Source organism: Coenobita brevimanus, chromosome 1 (genome assembly GCF_032717465.1).
Source record: "Coenobita brevimanus isolate Jiangsu-jjx chromosome 1, ASM3271746v2, whole genome shotgun sequence".
NCBI classification, from domain to species: domain Eukaryota; kingdom Metazoa; phylum Arthropoda; class Malacostraca; order Decapoda; family Coenobitidae; genus Coenobita; species Coenobita brevimanus.
In genome coordinates, this window is record NC_136954.1 from 45,459,065 (window position 1) to 45,481,970 (window position 22,906).

The 22,906-nt window shown below is 42.6% G+C and overlaps 1 pseudogene; it reads left to right on the forward strand.

Moving 5' to 3' along the window:
* Positions 1–5,365: 5,365 nt before the first annotated feature.
* The window catches only part of LOC145395838 (glutamate receptor 1-like), a 378,247-nt pseudogene continuing 360,706 nt past the window's right edge, over positions 5,366–22,906 (forward strand).

A 22,906-nucleotide genomic window follows, 5' to 3' on the forward strand; every position in this document is an offset into this window, starting at 1 on the left:
AAAAGTTATTTCCTTGTTTCACTGATTGTTAGTCATTTTTTTTTTTTTTTTTTTTTTTTTAAGGGGGGAAGTAAGTGTTTGCGAGCCTGACTTTTGTTATTTTCCTCGTATTTTTGTCGTTTACGGTAATACCTCGGCCGCGGCTGTTGTTGTTAGTACGGGAGAATAGCAACTGTTTTCAGTTTTCAAGAGTTGCAGAGGCTTTAAGGGAAACTGCAGTTTTGTAATGTTTTTATTGTTGCAGGTGCAATGGGTAGTGAAGGTGGCGGACGGTTTTTACAACTGGGATTATATCTAGCAGTTGAGGGCTTAGTGCGTGGTGGTGATGATGGTGGTGATGGAGGAGAGAGTGGCGGGGATCTCACGAGTGTGGTGGGTGGTGGTGGTGACAGTGGTGGGTGGTGGTGGTGGTGGTGTCTGGGATTATTGTTGTTTTTGTGTTGGTGATGGTGGGGGTTGTGGTGATTGTGATAGTGGTAGTGGTGGTGATTTAAATGATATTCTTGATGAATGTGGTGGTGATAATAATGGTGATTATGTAATGGTAGTTGTGATTAGTAGCTTAGTTATTGTGTGATTGTTGTTGCTGTTGTGGTAATGGTGGCGATGGTGGTAATGGTGATGATTGTGGTAGTGGCGATTGGTGGATACTGGGATTGTTGTTGCTGTTGTGGTAGTGGTGTTGGTGATTGCATGGTGGTATTGGTGATTGGTAGATGTTGTGATTGCGTTTCTGTTGTAATGTAGTAGTAGTAGTAGTAGTAATGGTGATGGTGATTGGTGGATGTTGTTGTGATTTTGATTTTTGTTGTTTTTGTTGTGGTGGTGATGGTGGTGGTGATGGTGGTGGTGGTGATGGTGGTCACTTTTGCTAGGAGTTGTGGAAGTGTCTGGTAGTGTAGCTTGAGACAGGTGGCAGCAGTAGTGGTGGGTGGAGGGGAATTTTCTTTATTGCTCCTAAGCCTTTTCAGTGCTGGCCAGAGTGCATTGCTGGACTTGCTCTTAGGCGATGGGGTTTTGTTTCATACCTCGATTTAAAACAGTGTGTGTGTGTGTGTGTGTGTGTGTGTGTGTGTGTGTGTGTGTGTGTGTGTGTGTGTGTGTGTGTGTGTGTGTGTGTTTTAGAATACAAAGACGATAATTTTAACCAGACGACTTCTCTGCTTGAACTATGAGCTATTTAGATTAGTGTAACTAACTTGTAGAGGATGACAGAGTAATTTCAACTTTTTCATGTAGATGTTGTCTTTTATTGGCTAACTGTTGTAACCTCGAACGGTTTTATTTAGATTTAATTAGACCTCTTGTACTGAGGGGATCAAACAAAAGATACATATCCTCCCCAGCTCGAAAAGTCTCTCCCAGGCTGTGACAATATTATTGTATCCGAAATAAACCGAAAAACACGTATCCCGATTCAGGGGTTTTAAGGTTACGTAGAATCCTATCCTAAAAATAAATTTATATATGTAAATCAATACAAACGACCTCACAGCTTCATATATTAGTGAATTTGATTGCTGTTATGATTATTTGTGGCTCTCAAGCCTACTCTTCAGCTTATTGGTGATTTATTCCACAGTGACCCCTCAGCTTAAAGTCTGAGCCACCTGAAGGATGTGGTGTGTGTCTCGCTCGATGTTATTTTCAGCTTACTAGGAAATTGTAGTTGTGATTGTGATGTACAAGGCAGAGTGCCACTGCCGCCTATTCATTTCATAACCCTCCTCATCTCTCCCCTCTCGTTTCCCTCCTTCCTCCTTCAGTTCCCTCCTCTCTCCTGTCCTTCCTCCTCCTAGTCTCTCCTCTCTCCTGTTCTTCCTCATTCAGTCGCTTCTCTCACTTCTATTCCATCTTTTTTCTTTCCCAGAGTGCCGACTTGCGACTTGGCCCACCCGCCTTCCTGTCTATTCCCTTCTTCCACTCCTTCTCCCCCTCTCATCTCTTCCCCTCTTCGCCCTGTCTTCCTTCCTCTTCTCCCCCTCTCCCTCCCTCTTCTCCTCCTCCACCCTCTCTCCCTCTCCCTCGGCCCCCTCTCCCCTTCCCCTCCCCCGCCCCTTATTCCCTCTTTCCCCCACTCAATTTTCTCTTCCTTGTGCCCTCATCTCTATCCTCTTTCGTCATTGGTCACCACTTCTACCCACTTTTGCTGCCTCGCCCTCCATTTATTGCTCCCACCACTTCTATATCCGGCTGGCTTTTCTCAGTAACCTCCTCCCTCCCTCTTTTCTCAACCCTCCTGCTTGTTTCAATCCTCCCTCTTGTCTCAACCCTCTCACTTGTTTCAACCCTCCCTCTAGTCTCAGCCTTCTCTCTTTTCTCAGCCCCCCTCTTGGCTCAGCCCTTCCTCTTGTCTCAGCCCTTCCTCTTGTCTCAGCCCTCCCTTTTGTCTCAGCTCTCCCTGTTGTCTCAGCCCTCCCTCTCGTCTCAACCCTCTTTCCAGTTTCAACCCTCCCTCTTGTCTCAACCCACCTTTTTGTCTCAGCCCTCCCTTTTGTCTCAGCCCTCCCTTTTGTCTCAGCCCTCTCCCTTGTCTCATCCACCTTTTAGTCTCATCCCTCCCTTTTGTCTCAGCCCTCCCTTTTGTCTCATCCCTCCCTCTTGTTTCAACCCTCCTTCTTTTCTCAACCCTCCCTGTTGTCTCAATCCTCCCTCTTGTCTCAACCCTCCCTCTTGTCTCAGCCTCCATACCTTTCTTCCCGATGTGTGTGTGTGTGTGTGTGTGTGTGTGTGTGTGTGTGTGTGTGTGTGTTTGTGTTCTGAATACATATTTGGTACAGAAGAGGTATGCGGGAATCCGTATTTATGTTTTGGTCATTACTGTCTCCTAAGCGTATCGGTAATTGCCACTTGCATAATTATCACTCCAAACTATGATGTCCATAACAAACGATACATTATTATAATAGGGTCAGTGCAGTGCGTCGATTAGCTGTCATTATTATACATGCAGTATATTACAACACCAAAGAATATCGCTTTTCAGTACATGTCGCAAGTCCTGTATTAGCCCTGATTAATACCATAAGTGAACCCCTTCAGCCCAGGACATCATCTTCGCCCTGTTTTGCCACCACCTGATTATTTTATTAATTTTGAAGACCCTCTATGCTGCAGGACTTTAATGGTGACTTTTTTTTTTCTTTTGTAATTTATACACTGCGAGAGGTATTCCCGGAGTTAAATAAAACTGACTGGCGCTGACAAGACTAAAAAGGAAAATTATCGCCAGAGACATCATTATTTCCCGTTTGCCCCATTAGATCGGTGGAAATGGCAGCCTTTGACAGCCATTCCTAATCTGAATAAAATCATGTAGCGGTAGAGGAAATGAGAAGGTAAATATTTCCGTTCCTAGAGTGTTAATGAATAGGCTGATATATTTACTTAGTGGAGGCTTTTTAACGCCGAAATTACAAGAGGCGACTCATTAAAAAAAAAAAATCTTTAGACAGAATTCCTAGATCCTTAAAGGGTTAATTATTGTTCCCAGTTACAGGCCATTATGACGCAGTGAGAATAGTGTCCTTTGAGGTCGGGGTCACTTTGGAGACTAAATGGTGATGGAAATTTACACTGTGATCAAGTTGGTAGTGTTTTATTGTGGCCTAGTGCTGTAGGATTAAGAGAGAGGGAGAGAGAGAGAGAGAGAGAGAGAGAACTAATGACAGGAAGTGAATCAGGTGATAGGTAGAGGAATAAAACAAAGATGGGGGATGAGGCTGGCTGAGATCGTCGTGTACGTTATTCGTGCAGAGTATGGTGATGCTAGAATGATGTAAGTAACAAGAAGACGACGGCAAGGTGTAATAAGCAAAGTAAATCGCTGAAGAGCGACGTGTGAGAGAAGCGACCTAACCCTTTGATTCTTAAGACCTACTTCATCCTCATTCTTGCTGTAACAAGGCGATTTTTTCAGATCAGGTGATATTTTTCTACTTGGTGGGGTTAGGTACGACTTTCATTAAATCTTTCACACGCAAAGGTCACTCCTGCGTCAATTAAATCACCTGGATGTTGCAAAGCGTAGACCAACAACATACGTAATCAGAGTGAAGGGGATAAATTATTTGTGTTTGGTCACTCTAATGTTCACAATAGACTAACACTAGAATATGACGTTCAAATAGTCATACCTTACCTAGATAAAATGTACATATTTTTTTATATCTGTCTCAAAAAGGAGACTTTTTTGTGTTTTTTTCTTCTGAATAAAATTTACGACCGTTAGCTGGAGTTAAATACGAACTTGCTCTCTGTGGTATCACTTTTTAATGCACGAAGTGTGTGTAAGAACAGCAGAATGAAATCGTCTGTCTGTATTTGGAATTATGTATGGAATGGCTAAGTAAAATCGTCTGAGTGAAATCGTCTGTCAGTAATTCGAATTATATTTGAGAATGGGTAAATAAAATCGTCTGTGAAATCGTCTGTCTGTAGTTGGAATTATATCTGAGAATGGGTAAATAAAATCGTCTGTGAAATTGTTTGTCTGTAGTTGGAATTATATATGAGAATGGGTAAGTAAAATTGTCTGGGAAATTGTCTGTCTGTAGTTGGAATTATGTATAAGAATGGGTAAGTAAAATCGTCTGTGAAATTGTCTGTCTGTAATTCGAATTATTATGAGAATGGGTAAATGAAAGCTTTTGCTTATAATCGTAATTATAAATAAAAACAGCTGTATAAGACCGTCATTCGTTAGCTGATATTAAAAAAGAATTTAAGACTTTCCGTAGTAGATGTGACAGATCAGGAAATAATAATGGAAAAATTAAAGTCCTTGGTGTTAGCTGGAAGTAAAAAGAAATTGTATAATATCTGGTAATAGTTTTGGCTCCACGGAATATTATAAGAAGTTTAAAAATTGGGAGTGACTATTATCACCGCACAGTGATATTAAAGGTGACGTTATTATCACAGCGCGGTGATATTACAGGTGACGTTATTATCACAGCGCGGTGATATTACAGGTGACGTTATTATCACAGCGTGGTGATATTGCTGGTAACGTTATTATCACGGTGTACGGACATTGGCTAAGTGTTCTGAGGGTAGTGAAGGGGGATTGGGAGGGAGGGATATCAGGAGCTTTGTTTATCACTGGTAGTAGTTAGAGACCAGTGAAGGGGGAGTAGGGAGGAAGGTGGTGAGAGGGTAAGGAGGGGAAGTATTGAGGGAGGGATTTCAGGTGCTTTGTTTATCACTCAGACAAGTAGTTACAACATTAGGGTAGTGAAGGGGGATTTGGAAGGGAGGTGCGGGGACGTGTTTTGTAAACAGTCGCCTCCACTCCCGCCACCGCAGTATAGTCTGGCGTTCGACTCGATAGTATCAGTGACCTGCTGACCTCAGCCAAGGCAACATGGAGGAAGACAATTACGCAGAAGATCCAGATTATCCTTCTCCTACCAGGCAAGACAACATGGAGGAAGACACTTACGCAGAAGTTCCAGATTATCCTTCTCCTACCAACCATGAGCCAAACGACATGGAGTTACACACGTCAGCAGAACCACAGGAATATCCAGCTAGTTCATCTGCTGACTACGGGCAAGACGACATACAGGCAGACACATGTACCGGTACAGACACAGCATCTGTCTTCAGGGATATTTTCTCCACTGATACGTTTAACTCTTTTGTAGAATGTGACTACTTTTTCAAGAAATATCAGAATCACACAGGGTCCGTGTTTCGAGTGAAGTCTTCTAGCTCCGTTATCAGTGAAAATAAGCGTCGTCAGCAGCAAATCCCTGTCGAACTGAAGTACGGCTCTGTTTCATTCGTGTGTGTCAACTACGGCAGTCCGAAACGGAAAGGACTGGGTATAAGACAAAAACAGCGATATCTTCCATGTGGCTGTAATGTGTTGGTGGCACTAACAGCAAGAAAAAACAAGCTGGTTATCACAAAGACGTATCTGCAGCATAATCATGAGGTCAGTGTAGCTTTACAGCCCTTCTATAGCCAGAAACGCAGACTGACAAGTTCGGAGATGGGAGACGCAGAGGATGTAGTGAAACTTAACCCAGACAACAAGCAATTAAAATCCTTCCTCCAGGGTAAATACCATAAAGCAGTAACCATGCAAGATGTACGAAATTTGAAGCGGAAAGTGCAAAGTGAGGATGGAATGTCAGACATCGGTAAGCTGACAGAAATAGTGGATGAAATTGTGGATGCAGGAAAAGGAAAGGTAGATATATCAGTGGATGAAAGTAGGGCCATCCAAATGATTGCATTTGCTACCAAAGAGATAATAAGCATGTACTGTAAATATCCAGAAATAATTTTCATGGATGGAACTTACAAAATTAACAGATATAATTATCCGCTCTACATGATTCTTGTCCAAGACAACCTAGGTCGTGGCAGGGCTGTCTTTTACGCATTTGTAAGGAATGAAAGAGCAGACATAATGCGGGAGGTAATGTCATCATTTTGTAGGATGATGGAGAATGTAAACCAGACCAAGACAGTTATGACTGACAAGGACCAGAACGAAATTCAAGCAGTCCGTGCCTTACTTCCGAAAGCAGACTTGTTACTTTGCAAATTTCATGTCCTGAAATATTTCAAGAAAAAGGTGTCTGAACTTGTGCTTCCTGTCACTAAAAAGAACGAAATTTTTGGTACTCTGAAACAACTTGTCTATGCCCATAATGAAAATTCCTTTCGGTCTACCTTGTCTGTGTTACAACAGCAAGATTCCAGTGTTTCAATATATATGTACAAACTGGATAAACTGTAAAGATATGTGGGCCACATACCTACGGTCTGCTAAGTTAACATTTGGAAATGACACTAACAACCACACTGAAGCAGAAAACGGTAAACTAAAGCACTTCCTAACATCAACTACATCGATGTCTGAGTGCATACGTAAAATTATGCTTCATAATTCCATCTTAAATGATGAGCGAGCCTACAAGCAGTTTTTGCAGACATGTACATCCGTTGAATATGGAGTTCATGATGTTCTATTGAACAAATTATACAGTCAGTTCACGGAACATGCAGTTAAACTCATGATGAAACACCATAAGTTATCCAAGCCCTCAGATTCTTTATCGATCACATTAGATTCGCCTGGCCTCTTTGTTGTGAAAATAGGGTCTACTGACCAAAAAGTAATGAGAAAGGGTGAATCTGGTGCTGAACTCAGCTGCTCATGCACTTTTTATAGTCAACATTTCTTGCCATGTAATCACATTATTACCGTTGTAAGACAAGAGATATTGATGTTTCAACTATCAGCATGCAGTCCCGATGGCGGAAGGGGAATACACTGATTCCTGCAGTGGCTTTAGAACCCAAGACCTCCATCATGCACATTACACGACCCCAGTGTCCAATGACCCCTGCCCAAAAATTCCGAGAGAGTCAAGAGACAATGCAGCGCCTCACAGCAGTGCTAACTAATAGTGGAACTGAAGTGTACAAAGCACGACTTGATATGCTGAAACGTATTCTTACTTGCTGGGAACAGGGTAATGATTACCAGTATGCTGCTAGTCCACAGATGTCAAGCACATCAGCTTCACCGACGTTACATACATCAGCTTCACCGACGTCACACACACCAGCTTCATCGTTGTCACACACACCAGCTTCACCGACGTCACACACACCAGCTTCATCGACGTCACACACACCAGCTTCATCGTTGTCACACACACCAGCTTCACCGACGTCACACACACCAGCTTCACCGACGTCACACACACCAGCTTCATCGTTGTCACACACACCAGCTTCATCGACGTCACACACACCAGCTTCACCAATCACAACAGCAGATTCACAACGACTACGGTAAAAATGAGGGGTCGTCCTAAAGAGTCAAAGGTATTAGGACGATTTAATCATTCTAAAGTTGCTAAAGCTGGAGTCAAACGGAAAACAAGTAAGCAGTCCACAAAAGGAAGCAAGAAAGCGATAATTAGTAATGATTCAAATGATGCGTAATGTTCTGTATACCACTGCCACTAAGACTGTTTAAAACTAGTACTGTTTAAATCTTACTGTGGCCTAATATTCAGTATGGAATATGAAATAAATGTATTTTCATAAAATACTTTTTGATTTTAATATGTAATACTCGTAAATGTATTTTTATTAAATACCTTTTGATTTTAATATGGAATAACTGTATTTTTATTAAATACCTTTTAACATCCTATGATGGCAATTGATAAGTAACCATAAATTATTTCAGATTCTCGGTTAAAATACCGAAAAACATATGATCACCGACCGGTGATTATAAAGCCATTGTTCTTTTCACTGTGCGATGACTATAATGGGATCAGTAATATCACTGTACGGTGATAATACACACAGCCTTAAAAATTACGAAGTGCAGTAAGATAGGAAACAATTATTTTTCTTCCTCCGAGTTCTTGGAAGATTAGGACGAGGAGCGTCTGACATTCGGTAGATGTTACTTACAACCAAGACCTTTAAGTTGTGGTGCGCCAAGACTGTAAGGAATTGCTGTATAAAACCGTAAGGCGATAGCAGGAGTAAGACCGATAATTTGGTAGCATTTGTGAGAGGGAAATTAAAGATAAGGAGAAGCTGAATAAAAGCAATTAAAATAGCCAGGAGTTAGCTAGAGTAAAATACGAAGCCGTGGAGAGAGAGAGAGAGAGAGAGAGAGAGAGAGAGAGAGAGAGAGAGAGAGAGAGAGTCATAATTCGCGCATAATTAGGGCTTTCTGAATCCCCCGCTGAATATACCACTTGAGAACAAAGTCAGCCGTCTTGATTAAGTCCTAATCACCTGCAGTCTTGGTAACATCCGCCCCCCCCCCACTCTCTCTCTCTCTCTCCTACCTCATTTTCCCTCCTCTCCCTCGCTTCCTACCCTCACCCTCTCTTCCTTTCCTCTTTCTCCTCCTATTTCACCTTGTCTCCTCCGCCTTCTATTCTCACCCATTCTCTTTTTCTCGTCTCTCCCATTTCCATTTCTTCTTCTTTTACTATTCCCTTTCCCATTTTCTTCTCTTTCTCGCTCTCCTATCTGCTCTCCATCTCTTATCATCTCTCTCGCAGTAATCTCTCTCCTCTCCCTCTTCTTTTTCTCTCCTTCCCCTCTCTCTCCCTCCCCTATTTCTCTCCTTTTTTTTTTCTCTCTCTCTTCTCCAGTTTTCTCCTTCTCTTTCCTACCTTTCTGTCCTCCTTCCGGCGTTTATCTTCTCCCTTCTGCCTCCTGCATTAATCTCCCCTCTTCATTCTCCTCCAGATCTCTCCTCCTCTCATCTCCATATCCTTCTCCCCACTTCTCCCTCTTCCCCCCGTCTCCTCTCCCTCACCTTTCTCTCATCTGCTCTCTTCTTCCTCCTTTATTTCACTCCTCCTCTCCTCTCCCTCTTCCCCCTGTCTCCTCTCCCTCACCCTTCTCTCTTCTCTCTTCTCCCTCCTCCATTTCTCTCCTTCTCTCTTTCTCCTCCATTTCTCTCCTCTCTTCTCCGTCTTCTCCCTGTCTCCTTTCCCCCACCCTCCTCTCTCCTCCCTCCTCCAGTTCTTTCCTCCTCTCGTCTCCCTCTTTCTCCTGTCTCCTCTCCCCTCTCTTCTGCAGCCGCCGTGAATAATTCCCAGCGTGTTGATGTACATAAGTTGGCAGGAGGAGAATTTGCTGCTGGTGGGGAGGCAAACAAAGGCGTTTATGTGTTGATTGTGTGTGATGGTGTTTGAGGAGGGAGGTGTTATGTGTGCCCTTGGTTATTGTGCCAGTGTGTGTGTGTGTGTGTGTGTGTGTGTGTGTGTGTGTGTGTGTGTGTGTGTGTGTCTGCGCGTGCGTAAAGAGGTTTATGTGTTTGTATTGATGGTTGCGTTGTTAGAGGGTGGTATTGGTTGACAGTGTTTTTGTGTGTTGACAGGGTGTAGGTGTGTGGGCGTTGGTACTGTTGTCAACTTATTGTCCAATTTCATCCAGACTTTCAGGAACGGAGTCGGTTTTGAGTATAAAGGTAAAAGGTCACAGGGAAATGTCATAGCCCAGGGTTACAAATTAAGATCACTTGCTTTTTTATCTGATTTGAGCCAGACATAATGGAAGGGTTTAGTGTTAGTCGAGAAAGAACGGATTCAGTGTTGAGAACAGTCAAAGGTCAAGGGCAGAAGGCAAGATCAAATTTCTACCCGTGTGTGAAGTGAAGAACTAAGACAGTATTGATCTGATTTGGAACAGACTTGGTGGATAAGTTAAGAGACATTAGAGAGATTGACCTATTGTTTCCTAGATATGTGTTGTCGAAGATCACATGAGAAGGTCAACTTAAACAGTTTTTATCCGATTTAAGGTAATCTCTGTGGAAATGTTCAGGGTAAAGCAGTGATAAAAAGAATTGATGTTGAGAAGAATCAGTTAATGGCCACTGGAAAATGTCAGAGATGTAGCTCACTGGGCAGTCAGCTCAAACAGTCTTAACCCGCCCCATCCCGACCACTTTTCCACCACTGACTCCCCCCAATCCCGACCATTTTAGGATTTTTTTTTTTTTTGGCTCAAACCTTCACTTTTGGTGAGAAACATCGAAAATTCATAGAGAAATCACTCACCTGAGGTTTAAAGTACTCGATACAGGTAGGAGTACCTCCTTACCTTTCTGGGTTTTCTATCAGGCTGGCACCAAAGAAAACGAGTTTTGTGGGAGGATAACTATTTCACACCACTCATAAACGGTATTTATTTATTTACTTGGTACGAATTTATGTGTAGTACGAGAATATATATTTGTTTTCAAGCAGTAATATAGGCATTATAAGCATTGTTTCACTCAGTAATACCTGACCTTTTTTTGCCACATTACCTGATCATCATTTCTAACTGTTTCTTCCTCTAATGCTATGTAAAGTTTGTCCTCCACATTGTCATTGATTGGGGAATCACTCTGGCCCTGAATTTCGTACCGTGGCATGACATGGCTATACTGGCCAGGTCACTGATAACAGGTGAATTGCTGAGACAATGGCATGCAGGGGGGGGGAGGAGGTCATGCTGGGTAAGGCATTGTCCCTGCCTGGCATCTTGTAGAGGAAGGTGTCACGTGTATATGTACCAAAAATCACTCGCGAAAATTGAAAATTGTGCAAATTAGGGACCTTGCAATTTTTTTGCGTTTATGTACGTCGACGGGATTGGCAGTGACAATACGTGTGGACGTTAAAGAATATCAACGGGACGCCGCGGGTTAATGTCATTTGACCCAGATTTGGTGCAAGAGTTACGATTTAGGCAAGGATGAAGTAATTTGATATTGAGATTAATCTGTCCGATATCAGGATCACAGGGTAAAGTCAGATATTCGGCGCGTACTTCATGGGTGATCCTTTTTTTATCCTTTTTTTCCTTCATTTTTTTTTAACAATTTTCCTCTGTTTCGTTTTTTTCTCCTTTTATTTTCCATTTCTTCTTAGCCACTCTCTCGCTTCCTTTTTTCATCAGTATGTTTCTATATTACTCCCTTCCTTCATTACTGTCCCAGCCACTCTCTCCCTTCCGTCCATGTTTCCTGTGCTGTATGTTTTTCTTATCTCTCTCCTCTTGCCTATCTTCTGCCACGTGTTCTCTGATGATTATGATTTTTCCTTCATTATCCTTTTTTTTCCTCCCAACTTCCAAATCAACAACCGTGTTCACTCCCACTCCTATCCATTCCTCTTCTGCTAGTTTTTGCTTTATTCCCCTCCCCCCCCCTCTCTCTCTCTCTCTCTCTCTTATCTTCCCACCTTCCAAGCCTGTGTCACCTACAAACATGGCACTAATTTTTTTTTCTACAGTTTGCTTTATTATCCACATCTTCGTCCTTCCTCGTTTCCTTCCTACCCACCTGAACGACACTCTCAGTTCTTTCATTGCACTGTATGTTATTTTATCCCTATCTTCACCTTTCCTACCTTCCTGTCTGTCTTGCTTAACTCTTCCCACGCTCCCTTCCTGTACTCCTTTGGTTCCTCTTCCCTGCCCGTCTTCCCTTCCTCTCGTGCTGTTATCTTGCATTAGGAATTCTCCGCCGCAATTCTAAAAGGATTCCGCGAGAGAGAAGAAGGGAGGAGAAGGAGGGGGAAGAAAATGAAATAATGGAGGAAGAGAAGCGGAACGGAGAGGATTAGGGGAGTGAAGAGGAGGAGAAAGAGGAAAACAAGAAATCGCATTTTTTTTTTTTTTTACAGCACAATTTGCCGCCAGTCCAAAACGGAGGGACATGAAAACCAGAAAAGGAATGGAGAAGGAACACAGACAGAAATGAGCGATGAAGGGAATGAGGGAAAATTTGGGAAATTAGAAAGGGAAAAAAGCTAGAATATAAGAATTAGAAACGAATAAAACTAGAAACCTGTGCCAGAAGTGGGGGGAAATGAAAAACGAAATGGAGGAAGAATGGAGGCTGAAAGAAGAGGAAGAAGGGAGTGAGAATCAGAAAAAGAAACCAAAAATCACAATTTTTTCCAGCGGTGCAAATTATAGCTTTTCGTATATGAGAGAGAGAGAGGGGGAGGGGGAGCCATATAGGAGAATAAGAACGTGAGAAGAGAGGATATCGGCAGTAGGCCAGTTGACCCATACTAGGCAGCGCCTGCAAGAATGTGGCTAAACTACTAGCAGAAGAGAAGGATACCAAAGATGAAGGCTCTCCGCCGTTCACCAAACCCATCTGCGGAAACCGGTAGAAAGAAAAAAGAAGGAATTATAGAAAAACTGACGACAATTTTACAAAAAGTAAGAAAGGAGAAAAGTGACTAACGTAGTGAAATGTGAAAATGAAAAAGAATGAATGAGTACTGGTTATTAGATTTTTCTTTATTCAACTATTACTTGTCATAGGTTTTTTTAGCCTATATTTGAAACTCAGTGGAAGGAGCAGCAACTACGTCACTAGGCACCTTATTCCATTCGTCCACTACTCTATTGCCAAACCAGTTTCTATCTATGACTCTACAGAAACAGAATTTATCTTGTTTGAAACCATTAGTTCGAGTTCTACCCTGTACTCTCACCTTCAGCACCTTGGTAATATCTCCCATATTTATTCCCTTCATCCACTGACACACCTCAATTAAGTCTCCCCTTACTCTGTCCCTTTTTAGTGATTGCAGTTTTAGTCTTTTCAGTCTGTATTCATATGAAAGGTTCCGAATATCATGTATCATTTATGTCATTCTTCTCTGTACATTTTCAAACAAATCTATATCCTTTTAGTCTTTTCAGTCTGTATTCATATGAAAGGTTCCGAATATCATGTATCATTTATGTCATTCTTCTCTGTACATTTTCAAACAAATCTATATCCATTCTGTAGTACGGACGCCAAAATTGCACAGCGTTGTCTAAATGTGGCCTTACTAATGCTAGCTAAAGTTACAGTATTTAGATGTCCTATTGCTCACGCTGTGTAAAATTGATCGTAGTACTCGCATTAATACACACTTACCTTGGCGTTAAGTCTTCAGTAACCATGATTCAGAGAGAGAGAGAGAGAGAGAGAGAGAGAGAGTCTAGGTTATATAGCAGGTTTCATAACACCCCATCCTTAGTCATATATTTTTCTCATTATATCTTAGTATCCTGTCGTATATTACTTATGGCTTTTCAGTAATACCCTTCCTTGTGTGAATGAAAGACAAGAGGATATTGAGGTGCAGTAAGGGCAAAATAAGTCGCCCAGGAAGAGGTGTTACAAAATCACCCAAGTCGCTTATAATATGACCGAGAGAGAGAGAGAGAGAGAGAGAGAGAGAGAAAGAGAGAGCAGCCCCACCAACCTCCCAACATACACAAGCCCCTGAAGTCCTCAGTTTCTCCTCAGATGACTTCTCCTTCTCCTGAGATTAACCTGTAAGTTTGCTGCTTCATCCATAGCAGTAGGATTGCCCGCCCCGTCGTAGTCGCACTAAAAAAAAAAGAAAAAAGAAAAAAAAAAGCCACGCTAGCTAATCTGTCTTACAATTCATTCGGTGTGTGTGTGTGTTTGTGTGTGTGTGTGTGTGTGTGTGTGTGTGTGTGTGTGTGTGTGTGTGTGTGTGTGTGTGTTTTAAGGACTGAAGGTATATATAACTCATACTGTGATATAACACTCGCTAGGGTAATGTTTATCTTATTTTACCCTTTTTACTCTCAGACACTTTTATTTACCTCAGTGGAGATTTCAGACAAGATATACTGTACGTAGCCTTCATCAGCCGTTTCCTATCAAACGTTTTATTCTGAGAACTAATTGTGATGAGCTGAATCAAGTGTAAAGACCAACCATCTTCTTATATTTCCCGTTCAACCTGTCAGTTAAACAAGGCAATTCAAGACAGCGACCGACGGGATGGTAGCAGGCAGAGCGACACCTGTGATATGTGGGAGGTATACACAACCCACCAGAATATAATTAAACATAATACAGTCTGCTGGAGTAACGAGGTAATGTATCTCTGGCCAACCATTACCCGGGACCGTCGGAGGACGAGAAAGGTAGAGAGATAAAACATGTACTCAGCAGCAGATAGCGTCATTTGGCAGATTTTGTTACTGCGCGAGACATAGACTACACAGTTCGTTTCCTGAGGCTTAGCAGTCTTCCCGCGTGTCACTACTTTGGCGTTAATATACACTGTCCATACTGAATACATGCTTGGGTCGTGTTTTGAGATGATTATAATACAGCGTAGGGTCAACGGGTGATCAAATAAGATTTTTAAAGCACAATTCAGGTCTACAAATTATTCCTTGCCATATCCTGAAATCAGTATCCCGTCTTCTCGGCCAGCAGGCCACTCCTTTATCCACTCCTCCACCTTTCCTGCCAGTGTGTTATTTCTCAGGATAAATTGCAAGTTCTGTGAAAGAAAAGACTTAAAGTGAGATAGGAACTGAGGTTAAAGAGAGAAATTAAAGAGAAGCAAGAAACGGAGGCTAAATTGACAAGGACAGTTGAAGAGAGGTACATGACAGGAAGAAGGTAACAAATGACTAAGGTGAAAATGAGGAATTGAAGTAAGAGAGGAATGGAAAATGAGAGAGAGAGAGAGAGAGAGAGAGAGAGAGAGAGAGAGAGAGAGAGAGAGAGAGAGAGAGAGAGAATAGAAGTGTAGTAGTAAATGGGGAATAAGGTGAGATGTGGATGTGCAAGAAAACAAGTGAAATATAGCTATAGGGTTCAGACGGAGATTATGAGCGAGAGGAGAGGCTGTTCGAGAGAGATGAGGGAAGGGGCCACAAAGGGAAGAGAGGAGAGGAGAGGAGAGGAGAGGGGAGGGGAGGGGAGAGGACGGGACCCAAGTTGGCACTTTTTTGGCGTGGTGAGAGAAAGAGGGTTGGAGTGGCCACAGCGGGGAGCAGCTGCACTGGCGCCTCCTGACATCACCAGCTACGAGAGAGAGAGAGACTACCTGCACAAATATTATGCTCATCACTAGTTGCCCTTTAGGTTAAACCCTTCTGTCTATAGTTGCTGTACGTGAGATATTGCATGAAGAGTACATAGCGCACCGCCATTCGCCTGTCGGCACTTTGTCGCGTGGCATCAGGATCTACGGTTCCCTCGTATAATTAAATTTCGAAATTGCCGAGATAAGGTATAACACAAAGATTTATGCTCAAACAAAATTATAAGAGTAGGATAGCAAAGCATATAGAGAGAGAGAGAGAGAGAGAGAGAGAGAGAGAGAGAGAGAGAGAGAGAGATTAGCTGAAGGAGAGGAGACATACAGAGGCACACACAAATGCAACCATAATACGCTTTACGAGGTGTGGAGACAGTTTCCAGATGTACCCACCAGTGCAACCATCTCAGGCAGACTGGAACTTGTATCCTATAGTTCTTTCATCTTAACTTGGCCAAGAATTTCGCCATTTCGCAGCTTATTTCGCGTGGCTCATTGGCAGAAGGAAGTGCTACCTCCCTACATCTTCTCCGTAGCACTTCTGATTATCACCATATTCTAGTGTTAATCTGTTGTTACAGCTCAGCTTTTAAAGTGGAGAAAGAGCAATTTTAGGCCAAGTTAGAGTAAAAAGCGTATAGGCTAGTCGGCTTAGGTAAGTTGAGCTTCCTCTTCCTTTTTATATTTATGCAGATTATGTCTTAAACTTTAAATTGCATGGAAAACAGTTATAAATAAAATTATATATACTGTAATTAAGGAGACGTACTAGACTACCTCTTTCTTAACGAATTATTATGCATGTTACACATTGCTGTCCTCTTGTGTTATTAAGTCATTTACTTGGCATGTTACACATTACTCTTATTTTGTGTGTTATTTATCCTTTATTTTACTTGTCACAGGTTTTTATTCTCATTTTTTTTTCCCATATATACCAGCAAAGATAAAACGAAATACACTACAAGAAAATATTCATGCAGCAAATGCAGAAAATTACAAGGAAATATTAATACACCAAAGGCAGAAAATTGCAAGGAAATATTAATGCACCAAAGGCAGACATAAACAGGCAAGGACTAGGTAATAGGGAGCCTCCTTCCCCAACGAGAATACCTTCCTTGGTGGTGTGTCAACGCGGCAGACGACCCACTAAACCTAAGTGCTGAGTGGCTTGGGCAATGACGGAGCCTGTGTGTGTGTGTGTGTTAAATTTCCACCTTTTTTATGACTGCCTACCATTTGTTCATGTTGAATAACTTTAGTGTAACACACACACACACACACACACACACACACACACACACACACACACACACACACACACACACACACACACACACACACACACACACACACACACACACACACACACACACACACACACACACACACAGTTGCGGATAGATGTTCGGCAGATGGACAGATTGGATAACACACACACACACAGTTGTGGAAGGATGTTTATATGTGGATAGATTGAATAAAAAGATATGGATAGACAAGAGGATAGAGAGAGGTGTGGAATACATAGATGGATAGACTGGATCAGAGAACTGATAGAGAGTGGTAGGATAGAAAGAGGCAGGATGGAAGTGGAGAGGGGAAAGGAGGGGATGACCTGAGGGAATGAAAGGGGAAATGGATGAAAGGAAACAAATGAAGAGGTGAGGGGAGGAGAAAGAAAATGCTTATGCCGGCCAAAAAGGAGAGTACTAAATAAAAAATAGAAAAGTGTTTGAGGGGAAATGATATGCTATAATAAATCTGAAGTATGTCGCAGGATACAGATATATATATTTTTTTAGGTTGAGTATGAAAACGAAAATTATATCAAAAAGTCGATTTACGAAAATAGTAGAATTTTTATAGATAGATAGACATAGATTTTAAGTATATGATTACTACAAAAAGGAATAGAGGCAAAACGTATAGAAGGCTGACATAATTCATGAAAGAAAGAAGGCAAAGACAGAGGTGGAGGGGAGGCGTAGGGCAGTGATAAAGTTGTACTGAATCTAAAAACGAAACAAGCCAACCATGATCGAGATATTTCTAGTTCTGTATTTCTCCTAAAGTCAACTAATTTCAACAGAGTGAGGTATTGTGGCCTGAGAGTGTTAATAGTGTCGCCATTAACCCTCGCCTTATCGGTACTACTTGGTATTTTGTTCCTGTTGACATCAGGTGATTTTATTCAGCGAAGAGGAGGTCACTGGCGCAGGTGTTGGTACTGTCACCAGCAGCAGCAGCATCAGATGATGATGGTGATGATGCTGATGATTGCAGTCATTGTTGTTGGTATGGGTGCAGATTATGATGATGACTGGCGTTGTTGTTGTTGGTATGGGTGCAGATTATGATGATGATGACTGGCGTTGTTGTTGTTGGTATGGGTTCAGAGTATGATGATAATAATAATGAGGAGGATTGTTGTTATACTTGTTGGTATGGGTGGAGACTACGATGATGATGATGATGATGATGATGATGATGGAGATATTTTATGGTAATTTTGATATCAGGAACAGTAAAAGCAGCATCACGATAACAACAGTGGAAGTGGGTTGGTGGTGTGGGAGGACTGGATGTGGAAGTGGCGATAGCGACGTGTTAGACTTCGCTTCCTTTTCATTTAGAACAGTAATTGAAATGGTGAGGCCTGAGATGAAGGGGCTAGGGTGGTGGTGTTGGCACGTGGTTGGGGAGTGGGCTGGGTGTGGGTGTGAGTGTAGGGGTGTGGGTGTAGGTGTGAGTGTAGGGGTGTGGGTGTAGGTGTGAGTGTAGGGGTGTGGGTGTAGGTGTGAGTGTTGAGGTGTGGATGTAGGTGTGAGAGAAGGGGTGTGGGTGTAGGTGTGAGTGTAGGGGTGTGGATGTTGGTGTGAGTGTAGGGGTGTGGGTGTAGATATGAGTGTAGGGGTGTGGGTGTAGGTGTGAGTGTAGGGGTGTGGGTGTAGGTGTGAGTGTAAAGAGTGTGGATGTAGAGGTGTGAGTGTAGGTGTGAGTGTAGGGGTATTGGTGTAGATGTGAGTGTAAAGGTATGGTTGTAGGTGTGAGAGTAGGGGTGTTGGTGTAGGGGTGTGGGTTTAGGTGTGAGTGTAGGGGTGTGGGTGTAAATGTGAGTACAGAGGTGTGGGTGTAGGTGAGTGTAGGGGTGTGGGTGTGGGTGTGAGTGTAGGGGTGTGGGTGTAGGTGTGAGTGTAGGAGTGTGGGTGTAGGTGTGAGTGTAGGGGTGTGGGTGTAGGTGTGAGTGTAGGGTTGTGGGTGTAGATGTGAGTATGGGGGTGTGGGTGTAGGTGAGTGTAGGGGTGTGGGTGTAGGTGAGTGTAGGGGTGTGGGTGTAGGTGTGAGTGTAGGGGTGTGGGTGTAGGTGTGAGTGTAGGGGTGTGGGTGTAGATGTGAGTGTAGGAGTGTGGGTGTAGATGTGAGTGTACGATGGTGTGGTTGTAGGTGTGAGTGTAGGGATGTGGGTGTAAGTGTGAGTGTAGCGGTGGGGGTGTAGATGTTAATGTAGGGGTGTGGGTGTAGGTGTGAGTGTAGGGGTGTGGGTGTAGGTGTGAGTGTACGGTGGTGTGGGTGTATGCGTGAGTATAGGGGTGTGGGTGTAGGTATGAGTGTAGGGGTGTGGGTGTAGGTTTGGGTGTAATGTGGGTGCACGGGTGTAGGAGTCATGTTGGTGCAAGAGTGATGGTATAGGGACGTGAGTGTGATGTGGATGTAGGAATGTGGGTATAGAAATGTGGGTGTGGTGTAGGTTCAGAGTGTGGATTTAATGTGTGTGTAGGGCACATCACACCCACTTCGTATTTAAGCCTGTTTGCCATGAACGGGGTTATGCTGTTGGGTAAGACTAATTGCCGGTACACTAACGATCTAACCATCCTGTTAGAAAAATGAACGAGAAGAAAAGAGGGCTTCTCACCACTCACTCCGGCACAATCGCTGGCAGGAAGAACAGAGGAAAAACCTCCTGGTTATTGGAGAAAATATTAAAATGATTTGAAAGACGAAAGAGGAAGTACTGTATATGTAATCTGCAGTTCTAAAAAAAAAAAAGTGTTCACACATCTACAGAAAGTTGTAAGTACCGGTATATTGGTATCTCACAGACTTCATTGTGTCGACTTGGAAATAAACAGCAATGTTAGTTGAGACCCGTAATGTTGAAATACTTATCATAAAGAAATTTACATGTATTCACATTTTTGCACTATCGATAATTTTTTGTTGAAAAGTTAGTATAAGAAACTGGTGCGGGTGTCGATGTTGTCGATGTTGGGAGAGGATAATGGATGAGGAGTGAAGGTGGGTGTGGCGGGAAAGGAATTTGGGAATAGTTAAGGTTAAGGTGTTCGTAGTAGAGAGGTGGGTGGTGTGTCTGGATGTGGGAGTGGGGGTGTGAGTGAGGATAGGGTAGGAAATGAAAGTGAGGGGGGACTAAGAGAGGAAAGTGAGAGGGGTAGGTGAGGAAAGGAAGGGGATAGAAGTGGGCGGGGGTTGGAGAGGAAAGTGAGGGGTACGAGAGGAAACTGAGGGGGTAGCGAGGAGAGTGAAGGAGTAGGGGAGGAAAGTGAAGAAGTAATGAGAGGAAAAGGAGGGAGTGATAGAGGATAATGAAGGGGTAGGAGAAGAAAGTGAAGGGGATGGGAGAATTGGAAGAAAGGTAGAAAGGAAAGTGAGGAAGGAAGATAGGAAAGTGAGAAGATAGGAGGATTGTGACGGAGGTAGAGAGGAAAGTGAGAAAAGTAGGACAGTAAAATGAGGGGGTAGGGGAGGGGAGGAAAGTGAGAGGAAGTAGCAGAGGAAGGTACAGGAAGAAGGAAAGGAATGTGATGGGTATAGAAAGGAAGGAAAGTAGTGGTAGAAGAAAGTGTGTGTGGCTTTTAGGGAGCAGTGAGGTGACGTAGGAGGAGTGAAAAAGAGTACGGTAAAGAGGAGAGAGAGGTTGGTAAAAGAGAGTGGGTGTAAGTGTTGGGGTGGTGAGAGAAGGAGCAGTGGGAGGGTGAAGGAGAGAGATGTAGGACAGAAATGTGAGGATGGTAGGAGAGGGAAAGGGAGGGAGTAGAGGAAAACGAGAACGAGAGGAGGTGGATGGTGAGGATGGTAGGAGAGAAAAAGGTTAGGATGTGGAGGAAGGTGATTTATGATAGAAAGGTGAAATTTCTTAGGAAGAAAGTGTACGCCAGAGAGAGAGAAAGAGAGAGAGAGCACCTGTTCATAGTTGAGTTTAATCACTTCAAAACAAAGACGTGGTTTTTATTTATTCCTGCTGTTACCAAGGTAATTCATTCAGCTTGGGAACTTGAAGGATTTGATTAGGCATCATCAGCACCATCAATTGAGATCCTTAAGTAAAAAAAATTTGGTGGTAGCAAGAATTAAATCCAGTTAATGAACATGTTTAAATAGTGAAATATATTTTGGGAAAAGGCTACACCAAATAGAAACAAAAAATAGCTGACCAGACTTTTCAATAATAGAATACGTACCTCATGATTTTTTTGCATGAAAAAAGTCAGGAGTTAAATCGTATAAACCATAAACGCATGAAAAAATGGAAATCCTCGCGTAGTGAAAATTGCAGCGTTTTATTTTAGGCTTTGTGTTTGATGTATGTGTTAAATGGACGCCTGGCAGCTTATGATGTTAATATTTATATCTGGATGCTGTGTTAACCAGGAAATGTACAAGTTGTTTAGCATGTAGATTTAGTATTTACTCTTCACCATTCGACTTTTCTTCTGAACTAAATAGAAAGTTGGGAGATTTTCGAACTAAAGGGCTTTGATTCAGCCTTCATTAACCCCATCCCCACCAGACGTCTCTCCTAAACTGTGGAAAATTGCCCAGAGTTAGCAAGGATAAACCAGACCAAGGCTCGTCTTCTCGTCAGTTAAGGGAGTTCCCTAACACATGTTCCTTAGCTATTTATTTTTGGATGATGATGGTTACTGTCCTTGTGTATGTTATTTATGCAGTGTGTGTGTGTCTTATGCAACACAGACAAGAACAGTAAGGTTTAATAAACAAATTAAATCGCTTCGGAAAAGGTGTTAGGGAGCTTCCTTAACAAACGAGAATATGGACCCAAGATTTAATAATACTGAAAGACTTAAAAGGACTCGTAGTGGCTGATGTTTATATTCGTACCTTGGACTGTGCTGTGTTGATGTCTATATTCGTACCTTGGACTATGCTGTGTTGATGTTTATATTCGTACTTGGACTGTGCTGTGTTGATGTTTATATTCGAACCTTGGACTGTGCTGTGTTGATGTTTATATTCGTACCAAGGACTATGCTCTTTTGACGAGGAAATATACTAACTTTTATGGCGGATTCACACCGGATGCTATGCGAGCTGTGCTATGGACGCACACCAGCGTTTGTTTACAGTGGAAGCCATGCCGGCTAGCTACGTCGCAGACATTACGAGAGATGTTGGTCACGGTCAGTTGTTCTTGACAGTTGGTTCGCTGCAGCTATGGAGGAGACTACGAAGTGGTTCTGTGAGGAGGAGGAGGAGGAGCTATTATTGCTTACTTTAGCCCTTTCTGTATAAAAGAAAAGGAAATGGGTACACGAGACTAATGTGAAAAGAGAGAGAGAGAGAGAGAGAGAGAGAGAGAGAGAGAGAGAGAGAGAGAGAGAGAGAGAGAGAGAGAGAACATACATAAAGGTAAATCTAGTGAGTTGATAGAATCATTTACATTACTTTGTATTTATTTTCATATATGGAACGTGCCAGAAAATGTGGCTTATGTTATACAGCATAACTTATTATATATGTTACATCATTTATATGCCACATGATATGTATTTTGTCGGTAAATAAGTTACCATCCATGCCAACAGCTTTTGCAATCTCCTGCCAACAGCAGTCCTTCTTTACCACATCCCGATAATCTTCGGAAGTCATATCATATAAGCTCGGATATTTCCGTACTTCTTCAGTAAGTTGCTCCATTGCGTCCTGCAGCAGCCGTCTGTCCGTACTGTACTCGTCCGAGGGGCAGGCAGACTGAGTGGCGTGAGACTGTCGTGGGGGGCTGGGCTGGCGTCGGCACGGCCACTATGTATGCATGCGCGATGGAAGCTATGGCAAGGAAAGTCGCTGGAGGGGCGATCTTCAGAGCTATGGCCGCGATATCGCAAGCATCGCTTACATAGCATCGCATTCGGTCTAGACAATCCTAATGAAAATAACGCAAGCGATTTCACAGTCACGTGGCAAGCGTAGTTAGCATAGCTCACATAGCATCCGCTGTGAATATGTATGGCTCTAGTAGATTTTCATTGCTTTCTTATTTACTGTCGTCTTGCATAGTTCATTCTTCCCATGTTTAGACGATTTTGTTTCAGAAGAAAAATTTAGAATTGAGAGGTTTAAGAAAGTTGTCGTTAATCCTCTTACCCTAGAAGTCCACCTTAAGTAGAATAAAGTCGTGTGAAGGTAGCAGGAACAAACCCAAACAAGATTTAATCATATGGAAATGTTTACTTGGACACCTGGCGATTGAGTTGTTG